Source organism: Pinus tabuliformis, chromosome 3_2 (genome assembly GCF_031772625.1).
Source record: "Pinus tabuliformis cultivar Carrire ecotype Pingquan chromosome 3_2, CPIR1, whole genome shotgun sequence".
Classification (NCBI taxonomy): domain Eukaryota; kingdom Viridiplantae; phylum Streptophyta; class Pinopsida; order Pinales; family Pinaceae; genus Pinus; species Pinus tabuliformis.
This window is the reverse complement of record NC_142302.1, coordinates 590,734,240-590,761,357: the sequence shown is the minus strand read 5'-3', so window position 1 is coordinate 590,761,357 and position 27,118 is coordinate 590,734,240.

Sequence of the window (27,118 nt, the reverse complement as noted above, 5' to 3'; positions counted from 1 at the left end):
GTCTAGTAGTAGCTTCTTTGAAGGCACCATCCTTTATGTTCAAAAGTTTTTCTTGAGCTCCAATTTTGTTTGTCAACCTTTTAAATTCTGCCTCTATTTGATATATTTCTTGTTCACCCATAAGAGAAAATTCAGTTGTTTCGCTATTACTTTCATCTTTTCCAAATGGATAGGTACCTATATCAACAGAGGGTAACAAATTCATACCTGATAGATCTTGTTCATCTTCATTCTAAAGTGATTCTGAATCTAAAGAGCTTCTTACACCTAATCCCCAATCAATTCTCCCACTGTCATAGTTCTTCTGAGATGTCTTCTTCTTCTTAGGTGCTTTCTTCTTCAGCTTCTTTCCCATTGTTCCATGGATCTCCTTCAAGCGATCAAGCTTCTACCAAAGGACTTGCTCTAATACCAATTGTTGGAAATAATACTGAGAGGGGGGGTGAATCAATATTATCATATCAATAATACTTTTTCATTTCCATATTCAGATTAATATATGCTACTTTCATAACTTCTTATGATTCAGTTAGTTGATCCTTAATGAGTGCATTAGAACATTATCAACCATATTAATGATAAACAGGTGCAGTAAAATAGATCATATCATCACACATAAGCCACACACATGAACACCATGATATAAGGTGGAAACCCAATGTGGGAGAAAACCACCTGCTGCAAGTCATCTCAATCTTCTTCTTAATAAGAAAATCCTTTTACAATATCTATGTACTGGTGCAGTCTTATACCAGTACGCAGGCTTCTACCTGCAGAGAGCTTCAACCCTCTCTCGTTCTCCAGTCTCTCCTGGAAGGGAGCTACAACCCCCTTAGCTCTTGTACTAGCTAAGATACTAGTACGTAGGCGCCGACCTACAATCTTCTCTCCTCCGGGTACCACGTTTCATACATTTTTAGACTGGATACACCTGAAGCACAACACATATTCTAAAAGGCCACGTTTCATCCAATTTTCATACTGGGCCCATAAATATCATTGAAGCACATAATCAATCAATCTTCTGGATCACCCCAAACACCAGATCAATACATATACAAGGATAATATGTGAGTTATCAACCAGATCTAGTCCATCAGATCACATAAAGTTAAGTCATCAATCATGCTGCTATCAGAACTCAATACCAGTAACCAAACATCAAATATGCACCTAGAACCCTGCAGAATAGTCAAAGGCAGTTAAAAAAAATTTCAAGCAGGGTCCGCAACTTCACCAATAAGCATCTGCAGATATCTACACTTCAACTGTCATTGTGACTGCGGATCTCCGCACCTGCACTTGCGGGTTGCCTGCACACCTCCGCACCTTCTCTGTGTCTGACTTGCGTACCTCCGCACTATGCCTTCTGCTGCACTGCGTACCTACGCACCTGCGCCTTCAGCTGCGCTGCGTACCTACGCACCTGCACCTTCAGCTGCGCTGCGTACCTCCACACTTTTCTTGTGTTGCACCTGCGGTCCTGAGGTTAAAGGTGATTTTCAGACTTCAAGCATACCCCAGACTATCAGATCTATAGATCTGATCATGCGCCAAGTTGATCTCGACCCATCACTAGATTCACCTTATAAAGCTCATCTTTCTCCTTGATTTAGATCTAGACATTACTCCCCGGAGATCATTAGTATTTTAGATCTAGCTCACCTTAAGATATTCAACCCATAAGCATATTCTTAGCCAAATGATCTCCTTCCTCTTTTATAGCCTTAGGCCTTTCACAATACCACGGTCCAAAACCATAATAACACAATACCACGGACCCGACAACCATAGGATCATGAACGACGGGTTAAATACCAAGGGTTAAACATAAGAAACCCCACGTGTGCTTTTCTCTGCATGAAAGTGTGTGCACTTTAGGACCGCACCATTTTTTCTATGATCCCGCGAACATGTCCGCACCTTCTGAATGCAAAGCCTGCGGACCCAGCCTATGACCGCACCTACTGAATGGCGCACCTGCGTACTTCTTATTTTCTTCATTCTTTGTGAGATGATCATCAGTCTCTGCTACTAACCTGTTGTACTGGGATCCATCACCTGTATGATTTGCCATCAACGACAAAACTTGAGCCATAATGCCAACAATCTCGCCCTTTGGACTTGATGGCAAAGCTAACTTGTCATACTGAGGACTTGTCTTTTGATTCCTTTGAGTTGTCCTGCATCCCATGTATTATGTCACATCTGATATCTCTTCTGTAGATTCATCTAGATATATATAAGTGAGATGTTCTTCTATGAATGGGTTGCCATCAAGTACAACACATGCATCATAATGCCAACAGGTAAAGGAGATAATGTTGGGACCCGTCAGTAATTTTTATATATAAGAGATTATGTGGAGAAAGCTACCAACGATGTTTGCATGTTTGCAACCCCTGAGCAGACAATTTCAAGCAATTAGGGCTATATATTTTGCATACATATTTCCATCTATTAAATCAAAATTCATATATTTCATATACATATTTTCATCTATGGCTATAGATATATATATAATTTACTTATTACTATCTAATTTTTTTAATGTTATTTCTTAAATTAATTCCTTTAAATAAACTCAATTAACCATTTTCTTTCTACTTATATAAATAATTAAAACAATTTTTTTATGATATAGATAACAGCTACTCTAAATTTCAACAACTTTTTTATGATGTAGGATTAGCCTTAAAAACTCATTTATCAATAACACTTTCTCTATCTTAAAAGTCAAGATTTACAAGTTTCTTCAACTCAAAATTACAAACATGATAACAATTTGATCTTATATGTCATACAAAAAACATGATAACAGTTTGACCTAATATTATGCCATGCAAAACACAAAACAGTTGCACAATTTAGTCACCTAAATAAATGAATATCTTATTTATCATTTGATCCCTATTTAATTTCTTGGAATTTCAATATAGCTAGTTGTTTTATAATTAATTAATTCCAGTTTAAGTGAAAAAATTCATAATCGACCTCTTATTTTTGGAATTTCCATACAGCTAGTTGTTTTATATTTAATTAATCCATGTTTAAATTGAAAAAATTCATAATCGATCTTCTCTTTGATTTTCAATAGAAAATCGTTATACACAGAGAAATTCTCTTTAAGTTTCAACAGAAAATCTTCTTCTTCTTTTTTTTTTTCAGCACGAAAAAAGCTTGATTATATTTACTAGATAAAAGATATAAAATGCAGATTACATCTTGATATATCCTGATAAAGGGATATAACCTACCCTATACAAAACTATAGAGGAAGGAAAACAAGTCCTGATATGACATGTGGCCAAATATCCCCCATAACAGGTGAAGTGACAGGAAGATATGTGCTTCAAAGAAGTAATCAACCAGAAAGGAAACTAAAACATGAAAACAGATTGTGAAATAGCAGATCTAGAGAATTCCAGAACCCTGAAAGGGGTCACTTCTATCACCAGGGAAATTGCAAAATATACTATAAAACAGTATCCTAGAAAAACATACCTGGGAATTCTATGACAAAAAAAGAGGTTATGTGCCTGGGAGAGAGAATTCCTTAATGGAATAAGTTTCAGCTTCAATTTTTATATCCATATTCCAGGAGCCCATTTGAGAAAGGAGTCCTTTCTTTGATACTATATGATCTTGGGAATTTTGTGCTCTATTGATATGCTGAATAGTATAGTCATCCTTCCTCCCCCAAGAGAGAAATGATTATGTTTAACCAACCAGATAGATGTTGTTTTTTAATATGGTTCTTCCCTGTGACATGATCAATTATTATTTTGGAATCACCGAAAATCTGTAGAGACTGAATATTTAGAAAAAGTTGAAAGTAAGAAGTCCTGTTAGAGCCATTGCCTCTGCTTTGTTATTGGTTCCCTCCCCCCATTCCAGAAGATTTGGAATTGCCGATCTTTATCCATAACAATAAGGACCCCACATCCACATATGTCATTTTGTGTTGCTGCATAAAAATATGCTCTTGGGAAAACCATAAGATCTGATGATTGCTCTATTTGTTTTTCCTCTCTATACTGAGAAAGTTTGGCAAGGATAGTGTTATAGAGAAAGATAATGTTGTCAAAAACTACCCTAGAGCCCTCCTTCCTATTTAAAAAAAAAAATATTATTCCTCCATTTCCATATAAACTAGAGAACTAGTTGAATGATTGGCCTCCACGATTCTTTCTGACTACTCCACCAAACAAATGCTTCTTTTATTGAAGGATATGACACATAGTTAAAACCAAAATATGAAGTAAGGTTTCTCCAAAACTGCTAGGATATAGAACATCGAAAATCATTATACACACATGGAAATTTCATACAGTGACTTGCTTTATAATTAATCAATCCTTGTTTACATTGAAAAAAATTCTTAATGGGTGTTTCAATTCTTAACGAGGGGGCTACGGAGCAGCTAGTCCTTGCATCAGAAAGAAAATAATGGAGAAAGGAGATTTTCTTGCTGGCAACAAGCCTGTTGAAACACACATCTAAGAAGGAGCATCACCACAGGAAGAAATAGCACCACAGCAAGCAATGGTAGCAGAGTAAAAAGTCAGGAGCAGATTCAGAGCCTGTTGAAACAAAAGTTTAAGTGACATTGTTTTTTCTAATGAACTCAGAATAGGTCATGTTGAAAGCCTCGAGAGAATGAGATTTGGACCTCAATGATTAGTATCCACCAGAGCTTGTTGTTGTTTGTGATCGATATTGAGATCCAGACACATGGCCATCAAGCCTTTCTCATTATACCCCATTCTTAGCAGTTTGTCGTTTCGATGATCCAGAAGTCGAAGCAGTTGTTCCAACAGCGGCTTAGGAAGCACCACCACTAGCAGTGATTGTTTAAGCACCAACAGTTGATTCATCAGTGCAAGCATCCACATCACTATAAGCATCGACAGAAGTCAAGGCAGTAGCTCTCCTAGAAGTGTATGTCGTATCAATTACGTACGTAACTGATGACTTTCGAAGTGGAATGGATGAGAGAGGCATCGACTGAGTCAATTGAATCATCAACAACTACAAAATTTGGTAAATCAACAGAGTCGAAATGTTTCAATGGTTGTTCAGTAGTATTAGTAATTGCGTGTGACGTGTGTTAGTAATTGAGCATGAACTTGTTAAAGTAGATATAATTATTGAGCAACACTTCCTAATCAAGGCAATATAAAAACAAAAAAAAAACAAAACAAAGCATTGTGAAATTTACACCTGAAAAAAAGTAGCCAAAATATTTTTTAAACTGATATGGACATTGTTTTATTGTATCATTAAGTTTAGGAGGAGGTGACAGGTATAAGGTGATAAATTCTCATTGCTCCCGCACCAAGGTAAGGTAAGGTCCACCTGTAGATCAAAGACAATGCCGGATAACTCGGATTACTCTGAAACTATTACTTTCAAATGACAAATCACATGCAATAGTTTTTCTCCTCAATATTAATGCTAAGAAAAGCCCAAAAAGATTTAGAGCACTCCATTAACAAGCTAGAATTGATAAAATAACTTGGAAATTATGTTCATCCTGGGAACTGCGTATGGGTGTGGAAAGTTTGGCAGCAAAACGATAAATGGTAATAAAATTAGGTTGTTACACAGTCGGTTACTCAAGTTAGAGTAGTGGTTAGGTACCGCAAATAGGAAGTATAAGTAGTTGCGGCCCACCAGGACTCTCCCAGAGTGAGTAGCCCACTTGTTAAAGGCGCTGGTTGGTAAAGACATTCAAATTGCATGCAACCTACTTGTCCATCAACTATACCTCTGCCATCAATTGTTGCATTCCCCAGGCAGCTATACCTCTAGCATCAGCTAAGAAAGCTGAGTGACTAATTCAACCAACAGCTACCCACACCTCTGGATCTTCTACGCTACTTATTTACTCAACGCCTGAGGGTAATGATAGTTTTGAACTTCAGCATCTACGAATTTTAAAACCTATCAATAGCAGATCCAATTGCATATCCACCAACATCAGAAACAACACCAGATTATTTACCAACTAGTATACCAGATAGCCATCTATTAACGGTAGCTGCAACACTATATGTTCCAAGCAGTGGTGTTTTGTTATTCTCTGTTCCTACTACTTATGATTTTGAAACAGGTGCGGGGTAGTCATCCAGATTTGGAACCACCCACAGAAAAGGAAGCAGAGGATGCTAAGGTAGAGGGTAGCAGAGCATGGCCAGTATCAAAGGAAAGGGCTGCATGAGTAGGTGTCTACGAATACATGTTGTTCCAGTCTCGAAGTCTACTGTACTGTTGTGGCAAAGCAATAGGTCAGTATTTCCTTTCCTCAAGATCTGGTTTAAGTTCCATTTGTGGAATAATGCATCGTACATAATACCAAGGAAGCACTTTTCTCTCTCTTAGTTCTGTACTGATTTTCTTTTTCGAATTATCAGTGATAACGTAATCTAGATTGAGAGATGAGACAACAATGATGAAGCTTCTCCATAGCTCATCTGCATGAGCGTATAATATGGTCTCATATGCCTGTGTAGCAGTGTTTCCAATGACCACTGATTCTTACTAGGATGCAATGACCACTGATTCTTACCAGGATGGCTGGCTTGCCCTGTTCTTTCCCTCGTGCTCTAGTGCAGTGCCCTCAGACTTTAGACCGCGCATTCAGCTAATGGATGGGAGGAACTAGTCTAACCCTGGTTCAGGATTAATTGGTCATTTTACTAGCCAATCTTAGATATTGAATATAAAAAGCAAATTGATCATAGTTTTCGAAACCTTAGAAGGTTGAAAGGGGGGTGGCTTCTGGCTGAGCCAAATAAGTCATTTCAGTAGGATGGGTCATATTCAGCTGGATAAGGTGCCATATAGCACTCATCATCCAATCAATCGAGAGTTGGATGTGAAAGCTTCATTAACAGAGGTAAATTTCCTATCCTAGTACTATACCCATTTGTTTCTGCCTGACACTGTTTTCTTAAAACAAAAACCAGCAGTTACCTTCATGTCTGTTTTTTTAGTTTTTGTTTTCGTTGGAAACAATCAAATCAAATTTGCATTAGCTAAGCTATAGAGTAAAAAATGAATGAAATTTTGCAAATAAATTTGTAAATTTATGGAAATTGTTGGAATTTGCTGAAAATTCAATGAAAATTGCTGAAAATTTGTGATTGAATCATAAGAAACAATTGTTGCATAAACAAAATCACTTGAATCACCCATTCCTTTCCTTCTGCATTGTTTCTACCTATCCGTTGTGGCTAACTCATATCCTAATTAGCTCTCTATGTACCTGTTGATGGTCCACTCTTGCGTTAGCTCCTCCCTTCTCTATGGATTATACGCAGTTATGTGTATCTTCAGTGGTTATATCAATGGTTGTTTTATACTTCTTTATACTATCAATATGCATACATATCTTTGTTAATAGCTAGGTGCACAAGTTCTTGCTCATGTTCCAGATTTCACAAAGGCACAAGTCAGACAAAAGAACCGTCATACGCTGCTTGGACAAAAGAATTCTCATATTCCTCTATAGAGAGGCATTCTAAAACTTTAAGAGGTAGAGGTCGGATAGGTTGTTGCTGTTGCTCATGCTCCACTATGCAGAAGCACATGTTCTTGCTCATGTTCCAGATTTCACAGAGGCACATACTTTGCAAAGGCACAAATCAGAGAGAGCCCAAGAATGTTGAGTTTTGCTTGCCTTTCATTTTAAGAATGTTCAGTCTTGCTTGCCTTTCATTTTAAGGCAGGTAATTAAAGTCGGTTGCTCTCATGCAAAGGGAAATTTTGACACGGCAGGGAAATTTTGACACAGCAGGGTAGGCATGGTTTGACACGACCTGTCTCCAGACTGTACTTTAATGTGAATTTCAACTTATACTAATACCCAATAGCGGTTGTTTATGAGCTAGCATTTAATTTTATCGACTAATGCTTACATTAGTTCACCAGTTTCAAAATGCCAAGCAACTAGTTAGTTTCAAAATATGTCAAGCAAACATATATGATATGGTTTTGCCTCCCCACCTCGGGAAGAGGCCAAATAAGACTCTGAAATAAAATGGAGTGTAAAATATGTGTTGTTCATTAAAAAACTTTGGGTAGAAACAGTTCAAACAATACTAAGTTCGAAAATTTCGATTATTATAGTCCCATGCCATTGCCAGATGGTAGGGACTAATAATAAAAATTTGAAAATCTCTATACACATATAAATTTCATACGTTCATTCTTTCATTTTAATCATTCTTGACAAAGTCGTATGAAGATTTTCTTTTAAAAAGTATTACTGCTCCAATACTATATCATAATAATAAATGATACATATACTAAAAAGATATTGAAAATGCTTTCATATAATATATATATATATATATATATATATATATATATATATATATATATATATATATATATATATAATTAAAGGTAATTTTTATTTTCAATTTTTTTTAGCTAGTAATATGAGAGAGACTAAAACTTAGGCAAACTAATCGGTTTATATTTTATGTGTAAATTATAAAACATATTAAAAATATTTTAATAGATATTAAAAAATGATAAAATTGTGAATTGATTTTTTTTTAATAAAGAAATATTGTAATTTATTATTATTTTTAAATATTGTAATATTGAAAATAAAATTATTTATAAAATAGATTTTGAAAATCTATTATTTTAACAAGCACAAATACAAAAACATTGAGACATGTATTTTTAAGGAAAAAATAATGATGTATTTAGTTGTTTAAATAATAACATTTTAAACCTTAATGGGCTGGATAATCCAAGGTTTTTGGGAGCCATGTCTGGCCTCCCTCTAGACACTCCATGCATGTGAAAGGAAGGAGCATTTCATGGCAGGATATGCAGTAGCAAGGCTGTGTGAAATCAACCATCGACGTTCAGGATAAATTATGTGAATGTAGGTGGGATCAAGATATCATACGACGAACAATGGGTTTCATAATGATATTATGGTGATGGCAGTTCAGGGTAAGTGAAATGCTTTAAGCCATCCCTCTAGCTCACTCGTGATTATTGGGCATATGAAAAGGCAATGTGATATAATTTGGAATATGAGAAGGGTGGCATGAGCTTGCAAAATCAATCCCAACTCAATTCAATCCTTTATCTTGCACTCCCTATGGAATCCTGGAGATTGGCTACGCATCTTGCTCCCAACTTGCTTTTGCATTTCACCTAGTAATTTTTATGGGTTCTGGTTTATTGTAGTGCCTATTCTCTACGATGTCGTTGGAATTGGTCGAATTGTGAATGGGGAATTAGATGGACATTTCTTCTAATTTACTCTCATCTCCTTGGCTTTGTGTTGTGTTTTGACTCTATGACCAACTGGTGTAGTGGTCTGTGACCATCGAAGGCCATTTCACTACAAGAAAAAAGGTCAATGGTGAGGGTCATGCCTGTGACGAACCTTTAAGGTCTGTCACCAATGTCGCATATGGTGACGTTCTTTAAAAAAGTGTTGTTGTAAGTGTATGTGGTGATGGTCCTATAAGGTTTTTCACCAAAACCATTTTCAATGACACTTTTGATAAGGGTCGTTAAAGCCTCGTCACTAATTCTTTCTTTGGTGACACTTTTGGTGAGGATCGCTAAGGGCCCATCACTAATTATCTCTTTGGTGACAGTTCTAGTGTCGATACTTTATTGACTGTCACCAATGATTCTTTTGGTTACTTTTGGTGACGGTCAATAAATGTTCATCATCATTGATCATTCCAATGAGTTTCTTATCATGCTTCATGCCTGTGACGGACCTTTAAGGTCCGTCACCAATGTCACATACGCTGACGACCTTTAAAAAATCATTGTTTTAAGTGTATATAGTGATGGTCCTTTAACGTTTGTCACCAAAGCCATTTTTAATGACACTTTTGGTGAAGTTCATTAAAGGCCTGTCACTAATTCTCTCTTTGGTGACACTTTTGGTGAGGGTCATTAAAGGCCCATCACTAATTCTCTCTTTGGTGACACTTCTAGTGACAATCTTTTATTGACCCTCACCAATGTTGTTTTTGGTTTCTTTTGGTGATGGTCAAAAAATGTTGGTCGTCATTGATCATTCCAATGAGTTTTTGACCACGCTATGTACCTGTTACTATATTTTTTGTCAAAAGATACGATTTAAGACCATTGTTGTGGAGTCTTTTTCATTATGTGTGCAAGGTCATAATGGTTATAATAGTCAGTCAATTTTTTAAGAAGTAATTAGTGTGTATCATTTCCCTCAAGTCATAAGAATATAGTTTTCCTATGAGTTAACACATGATTCATCTCTATTAGGTTTATTATCTAGCAAATTTAATTTAAATAAAGTTCCACTAGTGTGGGTAGGAACTATATTATTTAATACATAATCAAGCTCTGTCAATTCTTTTAATGAGAGAGACCTAGCACTCCTCAACACTCATGACACATCTTAACATGCTTTGGAACAATACACTAACATTACTTGGCACCTCACATGTCTTGGAACATCTTTGTACCTAGAACACATTTGTACCTAGAACATCTTGCCATGAGTAGGATGCCCAAGCGCATGTTGGCATGCCCTAGCATAGCATAGCACTCCCCTATCATGTGTTGGCATGCCCTATAGTCCCTAGCATGCCCTCAAACACCTTGGTATAATATTACATTTACAAACATTATCACATGGCACACATTGGCACTTGGCATGTATTGGAACAAATTAGTAGTGTGCCTAGCATGCACCTTTTGAAAAAGATAAAGTCTCGACTTATTAACCTCTTATGTGTTCATTTCCTTGCATTTTATCTTGTTTATTCATTTTTTTGCCTTGAAACTCCCTTACTCATATTGGCATACTCTGAACCCTACACATCCTAGCATGTCTTAGCATCTGGCATGCCTTGGAAATATTTCACACATGTTAGCACACTCTTGAACTACCTATCACACTCTAGAACTTATTGAAATTCCCTGATATTCCCTGGCATGCCTTACTCATGCTTAGAATACCTTTCACTCCCTCCTTGGCATGACAGCTAGCACTCATTAACACTCCTCGACACACCCTCATATTCATTCACTTCCATGCATTTTGACCCAGTTCTCCCTTGTGTCGTCCTAGTACTCCCTAACACTCCTGAACATGCATTGGCACTCTCTAGCACACCTTATCACTCTTCGATATGCTTTTCCACTTCATAGCATGCATCACACTCCCTAACGAACAATAGTAGTGAGCACGTGTTGACACTTGACAAGTCTTAGCATGTTTGGCATGCGTTGAGATGACTTGGTATGCTTTGGCATGGTTTAATATTAAAGTTATTTGAGATCAATTATTGGAAAGTAGATGAGAATAAATTAGGGAATATTTGGCACTTATAATGCATTGATACTTGGCGCTTGGCACCTATGGGCACCTAGTGTTGGTGCCAATACCCATTTTTCACACCCTGACACCTGGAACATCTTGGACGTATATCGCCCTGAAACTCTAGCATGACTTAGCATTTCCTATCATACCACGTAACTCCCTCAACACACCTGGAACTCACTAACACTCCCTGTCACACTCTTATTCATTCATTTCCATGAATTTTTACCTAGTGCTCCCTTGTGTTTCCTTGGTACTCCCTAACACTCCTTAGCACACATTGGCACACCTTAGCACTTGACACATCTTAGTATGCTTACCTAGCATTCTAGTATGCCTTGGAACTACCTATCATACCTTGTCAATCCCTCCTTAGTGCACCTGGAACTCACTGACACTTCATTTCCATGGATTTGAAACTGGTGCTCCCTTATGTTTCCTTGGCACTTCATCCTCACACTCCCTAGCACACGTTGAAGAGACACCTTGGCACCTGAAACATCTTGGCATTCTTATAATACTTTGGAACCATCTACCATGTGCTAGTACTTCCTGACATTCCATGACACACCTTCATACTCCCTAACATTCATTCCCTCATAGATAGCCTTACTTTTTTTGGGACTTGGGCACCCAACCAAGTCATTGGGAAAAAAAATGTTGTGCCCAACCCAAAGTCTCCCTTTGTCTGAAACTGCTTTGTCCAACCCCTTATTATAACCATAGGATTTCCTCCTACAAGTATTATTCTGACCTTCTCCTAACATACATTATCCTTGAGTTATTTGGAATCAATTGACACTCCTTGGCACACACTCTTATTCATCCATTTCCATGCATTTTGACCTAGTTCTCCCTTATGATCTTTTGGCACTCCCTAACACTCATCAACATGCATTGAAACTATTTGGCATGTGTTAGCATGCATTTTCATTCATTGGCACACCTCGAAACTCCTTAATTATCATGCCCTCACAACTACCCTTACTTTTTTTGGGACTTGGGAACCCAAAAAAGTCTTGCCTCGACTACAAAAACCTAATCAAGTTATAGTTACTACAAATAGATTATGCCTTGTTCACCTAAGAACTAAATATAACTCATCTTAGGCTACACATGTCCAATTTCAGCTTATCCCACATAACAAGTTACCAAGTCAAGGCTCACATCTAACCATGGCCATAAAACAAATAAGCAACATAGTTTACATCTTGACATGCCATAACACCTACCACATCTAGCAATCCCTTGGAAACATAGTTTACATATTTTTGACTTGGGATTTCTTATTTTGTAAATGTGACCGTTGACTGTGCCATGAAAACCCTCCAAAATATTCTTAAATGATGGAAACTCCTCTTCATGTGTGAAGCCAGTGAAATATTTGATTTGTGCCTTAGGGAATATAAAAGATACCCTTAATAGAAAACATGCATACAAATTTGTAGCCAAGTGCCCTAAATGTGAGATGTTTCCACTTGTGAAATTATGCTTCCAAATATGTGAACTCAACAACAAAACATGCCTTAAAATACATAATGTCTCTGAACATGTGAAAGAAAAAGTAACCCTTACCCTAGTCTTCCTCCATTGGCAATTTGGGCCTTTTGTCACAAGGTATCTTCTCTTATTTGGAAAGAGGACATAAACAAGCTCTTAGATGTTTCTAAAGAGATTACTCTTCACCTATGTTGTTCTCCTTTACGCCACGTGATACAAATGGAAATTCTCATATTCTTAACTATGGCATTCTTCTCTTATACATGTGACCCTTGACTATGCCATGGAATTCTCCAAAATATTCTTAAAGGATGGGAGCACCTCTTCATCCATGAAGCTAGTGGAATGTGACAAGTCATCCAAAATTCCTCGAAATATGTAATTTGTACCTTAGGAAATTTTAAAGGTACCCTCAATGAAAAAACACATAAAGACTTGTGGCCAAGTGCCCTAAATGTGAGATGTTCCCACTTGTGCAATTGTGCCCCCTTTTGATGCTCAAATTGACACCCTAATTGTGCAAGACTCACAAGGTGTAACTTTGGGTCAACTCAGGGTTGTTGGCATTATCACCTTATCAACGAATCCTCTCACTTTGGATTACTTATTGAATCTCGGGGGTATCCCATAGCACAAATTTATGGGGTCTTTTATGTGACTAGATAACTAGCACTGAAAAGCATCTTTACATAGGATGACTAAACATCTTGATGATCCCTATCCTATTGACCACAAATTTTGTATTCATTATTGCTTTAATTGCAACCCCGTCAATAGATATTGATGGTGTTCATGAGCCTATTTCTAGTTCTCTTCATTATGGAAATAATATTATCTCCAACACAATTATTTGATGAATGGCTACACAATAAGTTGACATTATGACACAGGTTTGGCATTATGGCACAGGTGTTTTCCTTGATGGCAACTCACTCAAAGGGAAGATCTCAGTTCAGGCTCTCAGAATGAAAGAAAATGAGGTATACGCAGGTTCCTCTTAACAAATTCGCATATACACATAGGATTATCGATCAAAAGGTGTGTATACGTATGCACACACTTTCATGCAAAGAAAAGCACGTACATGTGGGAAAACTTATGTTTGGTCCATGGTATTTAGTCCGACATATTTGAACCTATGGTTTTGGTCCTTGGTATTGCATCCAAAGTGTTGAACCTAGGTATTGGGTCCCTAGTATTGGTTCTCAACGGTTTGGACCATGGTTTGAGTAAGGCCTAAGACTATAAAAAGGAAAGGAGATCATTTGGAAAGGGTATTGACTCAAGCATTGAATATCTTAAGAGGAGAAAGATCTGGAATACTGGTGATTGATTTGTGATGTATAGCTGGATCTGAATCAAGGAGGAACCTGAGCATTACAAGATGGATAAATTCTATTGATGGATCGAGATCTTAAATCTTGAAGAGTAGTATCTTTGTGTGATTTTGATCTATTATAATTGGCGTATGATTAGAACTATAAATTTGATAATCTGGGTATAACTGATGTCTGATTAAGTAAAAGGGTAAACTATATTTTATAGATCTGTACGTAGGTTCGGCACAGCAGAGGCACGTATACACGTGGGTTCAGCAAGTGAAGATAGCATATACGCTGGTTGGATTTGATACAGCTGCGTATGTACGCATGTTTCTACATAGTGAAGTAGCGTACGTATCTTGAAATATGTTTTAGCTGCTTTTGTTTATTGCTGCAGTGTTCTGGGTTCATAATTGGTGTCTCGTTACTGGTACTATTTTCTGGTTACAACATTCTGAGAAGTTATTGGTTGATTAAGTATTTGTTTGTACAAAGGAGATTGGTTGATGTAGATATACTTGACGTTTGATTGATATTCATGGATCCAGTCTAAAAAATTATGAAACATGGTCCCTAGAAGAAAAGAGAATGTTGTAGCCTTCTGTAGGTCAGCACCTACGTACTAGTACTTCAGAAAGTACAAGAGCTAAGGGGGTTGTATCTCCCTTCCAGGAGAACCTGGAGAATGATAGAAGGTTGTAGCCTTCTGCAGGTAGAAACCTACGTACTGGTATAAGACTGCACTAGTACAGAATCATTGTAAAAAGAAGTTTCTAATTTAGAAGAAGATAGAGACAAATTGCAGCAGGTGGTTTTCACCCACATTGGGTTTCCACCTTACATCTTGGTGTTCATGTGTGTTGTTTATGTGTGATGAATTGCTCTGCTCCTATTGACTGATCATGGTTAATAATGTTCCGATGCACTCATTAAAGAAGAAACTAACTGATTTATAAGTTTATTGAATATACGCTGGTCGCATTATACACAGTTGCGTATACACGCGGTTTTCCTTAACTGAAGTTGCATATATGAATCTGAATATGGAAATGAAAAAGTTTTATTGATTTGATAATATTGATTCACCCCCCCCCCCCCTCTCAGTATTATTTCCAACAATTGGTATTAGAGCCAGTCCTTCAGAAGAAGCTTGATCGCTTGAAGGAAGATCTATCATCATGAGCAACTACGAAAGAGAAGCATCAATCAGGGCACCAATTTTTGATGGGAGAAACTTCATCTATTGGAAGGTAACAATCACTGCCTATCTTCAATCTCTTGGTACAGAAGTTTGGTATATTGTGGAAACAGGATGCACATTTCCATCAGTAACTCCTACAGATACGGCTGGTAAGAAGCAGTATGAAACAAATGCAAATTTTGTCAATACTCTATTAGGGAGTCTATCTCAATCAAAATTCATCAAGGTTATGCAGCTCAAAACTGAAAAGGAAATATGGGACAAGATCGTTCTGAGCTATGGAGGAGATGATCAGGTAAAACGAGCAAAACTAAAAACTCTCAGAATTCAATATGAAAATCTCAGAATGCACAATGATGAAAGCGTGGCTAACTATTTCCTACGTAGAGATGAGATTGTTAATTGTATGAAAAACTTGGGTGAAGAAATAAAAGAATTTGTTTTGGTTGAAAAGATTCTAAGATCTTTGTCTCCTAAGTTTGATTCAAAAGTTTCTGCCATAGAAGAAAAGTAGAATCTACAGATCATTACCATGTCATAGCTGCATGGAATCCTAACTACTTACGAAATGAGAAAAGGGGGACCATCAGATAGGAGAGAAGATGCATTCAAAGCCTCATGAAAAGGATATTACAATGAGTCAGGACAGATGTCAGATGAAGAGGAAGAATCAAACTTTGTCAAAAACCTTCAACGGCGAATTGGAAGATTCAGAGGTAAGCTGCCTTTCAAATGCTTTGCTTGTGGAAGAGTCGGTCACTATGTTGCCAAGTGTCCTCATAAAGAAAAACATGAAAAAGGTAAGGAACCAGTTAGATGGAACAGAAAACAGAATGTAAGTAAGAATAACTATTATACACATGAAGACAGTGATGGATATTCTAATAGTGATGAAGATGAACAATGTAATTATTATAGACTTTTGATGGCTTTTGAAGATGATGATTTCTTGGATACTATAGATGAAGAAGGTGTCTATGAAGAAATTTCTAAACTTAAAATTTGTTTAGAGGAAAAGAATATGATTATAGATACTCTGACATTCCAACTTGCTGAAAGAGAAAAACACAATGAAAAGTTAGAATGTGAAGTTGTGGGACTTAGAAAAGATATTGAAAAATCAAAAGCTCTTAATCTTAGATTTGCTAAAGGATCTGAAACTTTAGATGAGATTATCAAAGTGCAGTGTTCTCAGCTAATCAAGACAGGTCTTGGATATACTGAAGAAGCATCGTAAGCATAGAAGCCATCCACCTCCAAAAGTTATCTTGATGCAGCAAGGAGAAGTGAACAGGCTGAAAATCGACAGCAAAAGCATAATGCAGATCACCAGGTAAATCAGGGACAATTTACTTCAAGAATGAACAAAGATTACCGGGTAAATCAGGGGAAATCTACTTCAAGGATGAGTAGAAGCTACAACCAAACATAGGTAAATCATTCTCAATTTGCCTCAAGAATGGATGTCAATAGAAACTACAATCATTTGGTCGGTAGGTTTGATAATCACAGGAATTTATTCAATGGCCAATGTTTCTCTTGTCATAACTTTGGTCACAAAGCTGCTCAATGTGTTGCCTACAAGACCATCATGACTAGAGAAGCTCAAAAAAAAAGGAGTATGACTGGGATCATAAAAAGGACCTACAATAACTTTTCTGATCTTGAGAATGAAATAGAATGTTCTATTTGTAACAACTTCAGTCATGAATATTCTGAATGCAGGAGTAGGTTTCAGCAAACAACTCAAAAGGAGCAAGTTTCATTGAGTCCCAAAACATGGAGAAAGAAAGAATCGCAACCAGAAAGATGTGGGATAGCCTTATATGCGGAAGGACAAGAAAATCAGTGGTACATCGAAAGTGGATGCTTGAAAGATGTGACAGGTGATAAAGAAAAACTTCAGTCATATAGTGCCTTAGAAAAGGAAAGGAAGGTCTCATTTGGAAATGACACCCCTACACTCATAAATGGTAAAGGTTCTATTTTTTTGAAAGAAAAGGTCAAAGCTGGAAATGTTATGTATGTTGATGGCTTAAAGCATAATATATTGAGTGTCAGTCAAATGTGTGATCAAGGAAATGAAGTAATATTTTGATCAAATGGATGCATTGTTCGTGAGCTTGATACAGGAGAAACAATGATCAAGGGCATAAGAACTCCAAATAATCTATACATACTCAAGGGAGGACAACAATAATGCTATCTAAGCAAGAATGATGAACACTGGCTATGGCACAGAAGATTGGGGCATCTAAGCTTCTCTTAGATAAGGAAAGCATGCAAATATTAGGCGGTTCGTGATCTCCCTGACATCAGAATTCCAGACAATACAATATGCAAATCATGTGAGTTTGGTAACAAAACCAGAACTAATTTCCGTGAGAAGGAAGGATTAGCTAGCAGGCCACTTGGACTTGTCCATACTAATGTATGTGGTCCATCTAGGAAAAGGTCACCTCGAGGAGAAGAATATTTTATATTGTTCATTGACGACTTTTCCAGGATGTGTTGGATATGACTTATGAAGCATAAAGACAAAGCGTTCGATAAGTTCAAAGCATTCAAAGCCTTGGTTGAAAATGAATCAGATCACAGAATCAAATGCATCAGGTCTGATCGAGGAGGGGAATTTACCTTGGATGAATTTTTCGATTTTTGTGAATAACATGGAATAAGAAGGGAATTCTCTACTGCAAGGACCCCTCAACAAAATATAGTGGAAAGGATGAATAGAACAGTTCAACAAATGGCTCATGCTATGCTTGATGAGTTTGGAACTCCCACAACCTTTTGGGGTGAAGCCGCATTTGCTGCAGTTACTATTCTCAATAAGAAAAATGTCTGGGTAAACAACACTCAGACTCCTCATGAACTTTGGTATGGTAAGACTCCCACAGTAAAATACTTTAAAATTTTTGGAAGTAAATGCTACATCAAAAAGACTGATGAAAACCTTGGCAAGTTTGAACCTAGAGAAGATGAAGGCATTCTCCTTGGTTACTCTCCCCACAGCAAAGCATATAAGTGTTACAATAAAAGACTTGGAAAAATTGTTGAAAGTATTGATGTAGTGGTTGATGAAGAAGAAAACACTCCTAGGCAAGTAAAATCTGAAGATTTTGAAGATGATGAGGACTATCCTTCAACATCAAATCAGATTCATGATGAATAAGAAACCCATGAGGCACCAGAAGAACATATAAGGGTAGAAGAAAAGACTTCATCCAGGTACATTCAGAAGAATCATCCAGAAACTCAAATTTTGGGGCAGAAAGAGGTAGGTGTACAAACAAGGAGTACCATTTTAGAAGCATCAAGCTACCTAGCACTGCTCTCCTCCACTGAACCACAAAATGTAAGAGAGGAACGCAAAGATGAATGCTGGGTCAAGGCCATGGAGGAAGAACTTGAGTAAATTGAAAAGAACAACACTTGGGAGTTGGTTCCTAGACCAAAAGATAAGAATGTCATAGGAAAAAAATGGATATTCAAAAACAAGATGAACGAAAATGGAGATGTTATTAGAAACAAGGCTAGAATTGTTTGTGAAGGGTATGCTCAACAAGAAGGCATAGACTTTGAAGAAACATTTGAACCAGTTCCTAGACTTGAGGCCATAAGAATGTTCCTTTCTCTTTCTAGCTTTCAGAAGTTCAAAGTATTTCAAATGGACGTGAAATCTGCCTTTCTGAATGGAGACTTGGATGAAGAAGTGTATATTGAGCAACCAGATGGGTTTATCCTTGGAAATGATCCAAAACTTGTATGGAAACTCAAAAAGGCTCTCTATGGCCTTAAACAGGCTCCAAGGGATTAGTATTATTGGTTGGATAAGTACCTCCATCAACAAGGTTTTACAAAAGGATCAACAGATAGCAATCTATATATAAAAATTGACAATGATAAGTTGTTAATACTTGTTGTGTATGTTGATGATATCATATTTGGAAGCAATGAAGAAGACATGAGTCAAAACTTTGCTTTAGTGATGCAAAAATAATTTGAAATGTCCCTGCTTGGTGAACTCACATATTTTCTTGGTTTACAAGTTCAACAAAGAAAAGATGGTATTTTTATATCACAAACCAAGTATCTCAAGCAGATCTTGAAGAAATATGGGATGGAGGATTCAAATCCAGTAAGTACCCCTATGGTAACGGGATGTAGCCTCAGTGCAAATGATGAATCAGTAGCGGTACATCAACCAACCTATAGATCCATGATTGTCTGCTCTATCTAACAGGTACCCGACCAGACATTATGCATGCAGTGGGAATAGTTGGAAGGTTTCAGGAAAACCCAAAGGAAACTCATCTTCAAGCAGTTAAGAGAATTTTCAAGTATCTTCAAGGAACTCAAAACTATGGCTTATGGTACCCTAGAGGTACAGATCCACACTTCATGCATATACAGATGCAGATTGGGCAGGAAGCGTGGATGACAGAAAAAACATTAGTGGTGGTGCATTCTTTATGGGTTCCAGATTAGTATCTTGGTTCAGCAAGAAACAAAGTTCAATTGTATTATCTACAACTGAAGTAGAATATGTGGCTGCTGCATCTTGCTGCACACAACTCCTTTGGATGATGCAAACATTGCAAGACCTTCAAATCACTTGTACTCCACCTATCTCCAATTTTTGTGATAATACGAGTGCAATCGGTATTTCAAAGAATCCTTTCATGCATTCAAAGACCAAGCACATACCTATTAAATATCATTTTCTCTGGGAACAAGTGCTTGAACAAAAGGTCAAATTGGAGTATGTTCCCTCTAAGGAACAGGTTGCTGATATACTCACCAAACCACTGCCCAGGGAGACATTTGAATAGCTCAGACAGAAGCTGGGAGTAGTTGATGCATCATCTTGCTGCTGAAACTTTTCTGTTTCAGAAATTAATAGTTTTATGTGAGTTTCATATGGAGGATCTGCGTACATATGCTGGTTTATGAAGATACAGTCGTGTATATGTTGGTTTGAAGAAATTCTGTGGGACAGGATCTAGATGAAAATAGTCTGATATGGGTCTAGCAGAGACCGTCTGGCAAAGGTTCAGGGGGAGCATATATTCTTCTAATAATGAATTGTTGGCATTATCTTAGAAGATCTTCATTCAATTTCACAATTGTTTTGGTTTCAAGTAGAACAGGTGCAAAAGGAGAACATGGTTGCTGGTCTAAATTATGATTGACAGATGTTGTTGATGTTAGTTGTTGATAACTATCATAGTCTTGCTGTAGATATTTCATCTCTAGGTCTTGTATTTCTTTTCTTATCAAGGTCATGTAACGGCCTATCTTGGTTTCCCCACCATGCCTGGGATGGATGATGTAATGTTCTTGTTTTATCATGTATCCCCACTTGGTTGAGTGGATGAGTCAATATTGGTATATTCCCATTTGGTTGTGAGATGGATGGATGTATGAGTCTTTGGTGATAGGAAGGTCAGTTATGATGTATAAAGTCATGTTTCTTTTTGTAGAACATCTTCTTGTAGACCTTTCCTACAGTGAGCGGGAGCTTGGACAACACAGTAGAGCAGAGAATTTAGCATGTATTCAGGGGGAGCATAACCCTTTGCCCTTGATGTGAAAGGGGGAGAATGCTTTTGAATGACTTGGGGTTGCCATCAAGCCCAAAGGGGGAGATTGTTGGCATTATGACACAGGTTTGGCACTATGGCACAGGTGTTGTCCTTGATGGCAACTCACTCAAAGGGCAGATCTCAGTTCAGGCTCTCAGAATGAAAGAAAATGAGGTATATGTAGTTTCCTCTTAACAAAGTTGCATATACACGCAAGATTACCGATCAAAAGGTGCGTATATGTATGCACATACTTTCATGCAAAGAAAAGTGCATACATGTGGGAAAACTTATGTTTCGTCCATGGTATTTAGTCCGACATATTTGAACCTATGGTTTTGGTCCTTGGTATTGCATCCAAAGTGTTGAACCCAGGTATTGGGTCCCTAGTATTGGTTCTCAATGGTTTTGGACCTTGCTTTGAGTAAGGCCTAAGACTATAAAAAGGAAAGGAGATCATTTGGCAAGGGTATTCACTCAAGCATTGAATATCTTAAGAGGAGCAAGATTTGGAATACTAGTGATTGGTTTGTGATGTATAGCTGGATATGAATCAAGGAGGAACCTGAGCATTACAATATGGATAAATTATATTGATGGGTCGAGATCTTAAGGCTTGAATAGTAGTATCATTGTGTGATTTTGATCTATTATAATTGGCCTATGATTAGAACTATAAATCTGATAATCTGGGTATAACTGATGTCTGATTAAGTAAAAGGGTAAATTATCTTTTATAGATCTGTATGCAGGTTCGGCACAGCAGAGGTACATATAAATGCAGGTTCAGCAAGTGAAGACAACGTATACGCTGGTTGGATTTGATACAGCTGCGTATGTATGCATGTTTCTACATAGTGAAGTAGCATATGTCTCTTGAAATATGTTTTAGCTGCTTCTTTTTATTGCTGTAGTGTTCTGGGTTCAGAATTGGTGTCTCGTTACTGGTACTTTTTTCTGGTTACAGCATTCTAAGAAGTTATTGGTTGATTCAGTATTTGTTTGTACAAAGGAGATTGGTTGATGTAGATATACTTGATGTTTGATTGATATTCATGGATCCAGTTTGAAAATTTATGAAACATGGTCCCTGGAAGAAAAGAGAAGGTTGTAGCCTTCTGTAGGTCAGCACCTACGTACTAGTACTTCAACTAGTACAAGAGCTAAGGGGGTTGTAGCTCCCTTCCAGCAGAACCTGGAGAATGAGAGAAGGTTGTAGCCTTCTACAGGTAGCAGCCTGCGTACTGGTATAAGACTGCACTAGTACAAAATCATTGTAAAAAGAAGTTTCTAATTTAAAAGAAGATAGAGACAAATTGGAGCAGGTGGTTTTCACCCACATTGGGTTTCCACCTTACATCTTGGTGTTCATGTGTGTTGTTTATGTGTCATGAATTGTTCTGCTCCTTTTGACTGATCATATGGTTAATAATGTTCTGATGCACTCATTAAAGAAGCAACTAACGGATTTATAAGTTTACTCAATATACACTGGTTGCATTATACATAGTTGTGTATACACACGATTTTCCTTAACTGAAGTAGCGTATATGAATCTGAATGTGGAAATGAAAAAGTTTTATTGATTTGATAATACTGATTCAACCCCCCCCCCCCCCTCTCAATATTATTTCCAACACAATATGGACCCTATGAGACAATCATTAATGTTATCGATGTAGTGCCCACATGACACAAACATTCAATGGTCTGTCATAGTCAAACACACTATGATGGGTTTCAAAGATACCCAACCTATGACAACAAGCTACATTCTATTGCAAAAGCTAGTAAGCAGTAGAAGAATTATATTCTACCAAAGGAAATGACCATCCACACCAATTGTAGGCCTTTGCCTACTCTAGATAATCCTTGGGAGTTAGTTCCCCTTGATTTTATGTCATGTTTTCCCTCAACTGAGCATGGTAACAATTTTTTTTTTTTGTTGTTGATTTCCTTCCTTAGGATTTGATTTTCGGCACCTTGTAAGAAGATTGTCACAACAATATCCACTCATAAGTTCTTCTTCGAGCATATTTTTGTTCACTTTGGGTTTCCAAATACCATATTTCTTGATAGGTATAATAGGTTCCTTAATATTTTCTGGTTTAACCTTTGGTCCATGATGGACATCAAGATTTACCAAATCCACTACCTTCCATCCCTAGATTGATAAATAGAAAGTAGTAGTCAATAGAATTATTATAGATGTCTTTAGAGTATACAATTCTGAGCATCCACATACATGTGTTGAAAGCCTTCCATATTTTCAACATAAATTCGACATAACTCTTCATATTTCTATCGCCACAGGCCTTTTCAGGTGTTCTTGGGGTCCCAACAATTGGCACAAATTGATGTAGCTATATTCATGGTATAACACATGAAGATACCTAGTATACTTGGAATGAGATAAGTAAAGAGATCAATTTTTAGGAATGTATCCAACAAATTCAATAATGAATTCATGATATTTTGGTGAAAGTTGCCAACTCCAAGTACAAGTAGATACACAATCCATTGAGTTCGACATAAGTTTCAGGTTGGTGACGCGTTATGGTTGGACTTGCATAAAGGGAAATTGACAAACTCCTATAAGAATCTCATACCACTTTCACACAAGCCTTACACTATCACTAAGGCTATGGGTGATAATTCTTTTGAGGATAGCCATAGGATGATTTATATTACTTCAAAAGTAGGTATATGTTAAAATGATTTATGCTTTATGGGGTGTAGGTCTAGAAAAGGTTCCTTTAAAAAATAAAAGAAATGATCACACCGTTACTGACATAAATTATTGTGATATTCTACTTCACAATAGATAACTACACAAGAGTTTTTAAAAATTGACATTTTAAAAGTTTATTTTATATGAAAGCATATGGATCATTATGACTAAACATTTTAAATATTACACTGCTTTAATATTATTTCTCTTCTGACTAATTTTTTTAAATATTATTTGTTATGAAACTAGCTCACAAAAAGATAGAAAATATAGATCTATGCCTTAGAAATAAGCCTATTCGAGGGGAAAACCTCCTTTACATTCCACAAATGAACAATTATTGGATGATACCAATGACAAGACCTCCTTTCTATATATAGGAGTCTAAGGGGTCATAATATAATCAGAGCCAACATAACAATAATAATGTAATGGCACAATAATAATAATAGTGGGCTTCTATGGGGCACAATAATAACAATATGGGGACTACATGGGCACAACGATATAATAAGGGTGTTGTACTAATAACAATAAGGGGTTACACTAATAGTATAGGCACCTAACATGCCCCTCTCCTTCAAAAAGTGTTGTCCTCATTTCTCGAGTAGTTCTTGATGCTTCTTTATAAGTTCTTGTCCTCCCATATGGAATCTTCAACGGGTAAGTTCTTCCAGTTGATTAGATACTCTGAAATTGATCTAATTCGTAGCTGTCGATTTCTTGGTTTTGTGACTGCTTTAGGTTCCATTATGATTTTTCCTTCCTTGTCAAGTTCTCACAATACTATTTGAACTGGGATCTTCAGCGAATTTTCAATAAGTTCCCACTCCTTTGGGCATATGGATATCTATAAGGCCGGATGTTTGGAGGAAAACTTCCTAGAATAAAATGAATTGCATGATCATGATCAAGAATAGGTGTGCGGCCTTTGGGAGTCTCAAATACCTTGGAATGATTGTCCAAAATGTTTTGGAGATTTGGAGAAATACATGATTTCGATGTGGGATCCACTAGTGCACATAATTGTGCAATTACGCCCCGTTGTTATTTATTTATAAGCTTTTTCATGCTGTTGGAGTTGATTATCTTTCCTAGTTTCCCTTCAATACCCCTCAATTCAACTTCCTTTCCTTCCCAAAAAAATTTCAAGAACTTCTTTTGAAAATTAAAAACTATCGTACCCAAAGATTGTAGCCATTGGATTACTAGTAAAATATCAACACCAACCATTAGAATGGAAATAATTGGGCTATTCAATGCATATTATCACATGGATAGCTTGATATTATGGCACTTTCTAGAGAAATTTATGGTTCCTCCACTTGCAACCATCACTTGACACTCTTGTGTTGGATATAGGAAGCAATTCAATTCCTTGGCTATCTTACAATGAATAACATTATGGGTACTTCCCGAATCAATCAATGCTATTACCTTTTCCTTCTTAATATGTACTTCTATCTTGATAGTTTGAGGAGTTAAAATTTCTTCCAATGCATTAAAAGATATGGTCAGATTCATTTCTTGATGCTCAATGTGATCATTCACTTCTTGAACACTTTTCTTCTTGATATATCCTTCTATATTGATAGTTTGAGGAGTGGTAATTCCATCCAACACATTACAAGATATGGTTGGATTCATTTCTTCTTTATCGATGTGATATTTCACTTCATGAAACTTTTCCTTCTTGATATGTCATTCTATCTTGATAGTGTGAGGAGTGGTAATTACGGCCGTTACATTACAATATATGGTTAGATTCATTTATTATTTATCTAGGGTTTGTTTCTAGAGTATATCATCTTCTTTTGAAATTTCTTGTTCCTTTTCTTCCTTCTCTTCACAATCTATGTAGAATAATTTCTTCTCATCACACTTATGACCTTTAGTGTGTTTGCTATCACAACTGTAACAAAGCCCTTTTGCTATTTTTTCTTACAATTGTTGTGTTGTAAACCTTCTAGGTTGTGGAAGGATAGGAGAAAAAACACTTCCATAATTATAGTCTTGAGTGGTGGGATTCCTTGTTTCCATAATTTCTCTTTCAATTTTTCTTGCCAACATGAATGCCTTCTCCAATGAATTAGGTTCCCAAAGACGAACCTCGTGTTGAATGGTATCCTTTAATGTCCCTATGAAGACATCAACCATTTTATTCTCTGGAATATCATTTACCCTTATATTTAATTTTTGGAAGTCCTCAATGTGCTCTACCATTGAACCCTTTTGTTTGAGATTTATCAATTTCCTAAAGAAGGTGTTTCTCTTTGTATCCTCATAATGTGCTATCATTTCCTCTGTGAAAATTCACCATGTGACAATGGTTTACAAGAACAAAGCCCTTTATACCATAAAAATTGATTCAATTCTAAATAAGTAGATGCAATACGTACCTTTTGTAACACTGGTACACCATGTAGATCAAAATATTTCTCCATCTGTAGTATCCAATTTACCGGATACTTACCATCAAACTTCCTCATCTCACTTTTTCTTGATTTTAGGAGCTAGATCTTGAAACGACTGTAACTCTGTAATTTCAAATCTTTAAGTTCTGAAATTTGGGTCTATAATAGCCCTCTGAGTCCTCTTTATAACTCTGCAAGTCTGATTGCATTTGGATTCCTGAAGAAAGATTTATTCCCAATCTCCTACGATGAACTAATTATAGACTAGTTTAGTAGAGTTGACTTGTATGACATGCCACGTGTCACTGTTTCAACCTTAGGTTCTGAAAATTATACCCACACAAAATAAAGTCCATCCTCTTTCTTTAACTTGTTACTAAATTTGAATTTGATGCTCAAAGATAAAGTTATGACAATTTTCCCAAGGTCACCTATTTAGGATGTAATTTGAGAGTCTACAAAAACCCTAAATTACTCAGATCATATATCCGAAAATAGAGTGAGACAAGATCTGAAATTTGGATCCGAGGTTCAGAATGATGTCTTCTCAAATAGGGTTTTTTTTTTAGGTTCTTAAACTTCGTAGCGAAAACGTTGTAGCAAAAATTCCACGATGGCCTATTTTAGATGAAATTATGGAGCTTTCCAAAACCCTAACTTCCTCAAATCATTTGTCCTAAAATATAGTGAGACAAGATTTGAAATTTAGACCCGAGGTTCAACGAGCTTTCATCTCAAATGGTTTTTTTTTTTAGCTTCTGAAACATCACAGAAAAAAATTATAGCGAAAATGCCATGATGACCTGTTTGGAACAGTGAAACCCTAGAATCTAAAGCTTTGATACCAAATGTTATGAAACCAGCTCACAAAAAGATAGACCAACGCCTTAGTAATAAGCCTCTTCAAGGGGGCAATGTCTTTTACATTAAAAAAATGAACAATTCTTGGATGATACAAATGACAAGTCCTCCTTTCTATATATAGGAGTCTAAGGGGTGATAGTAT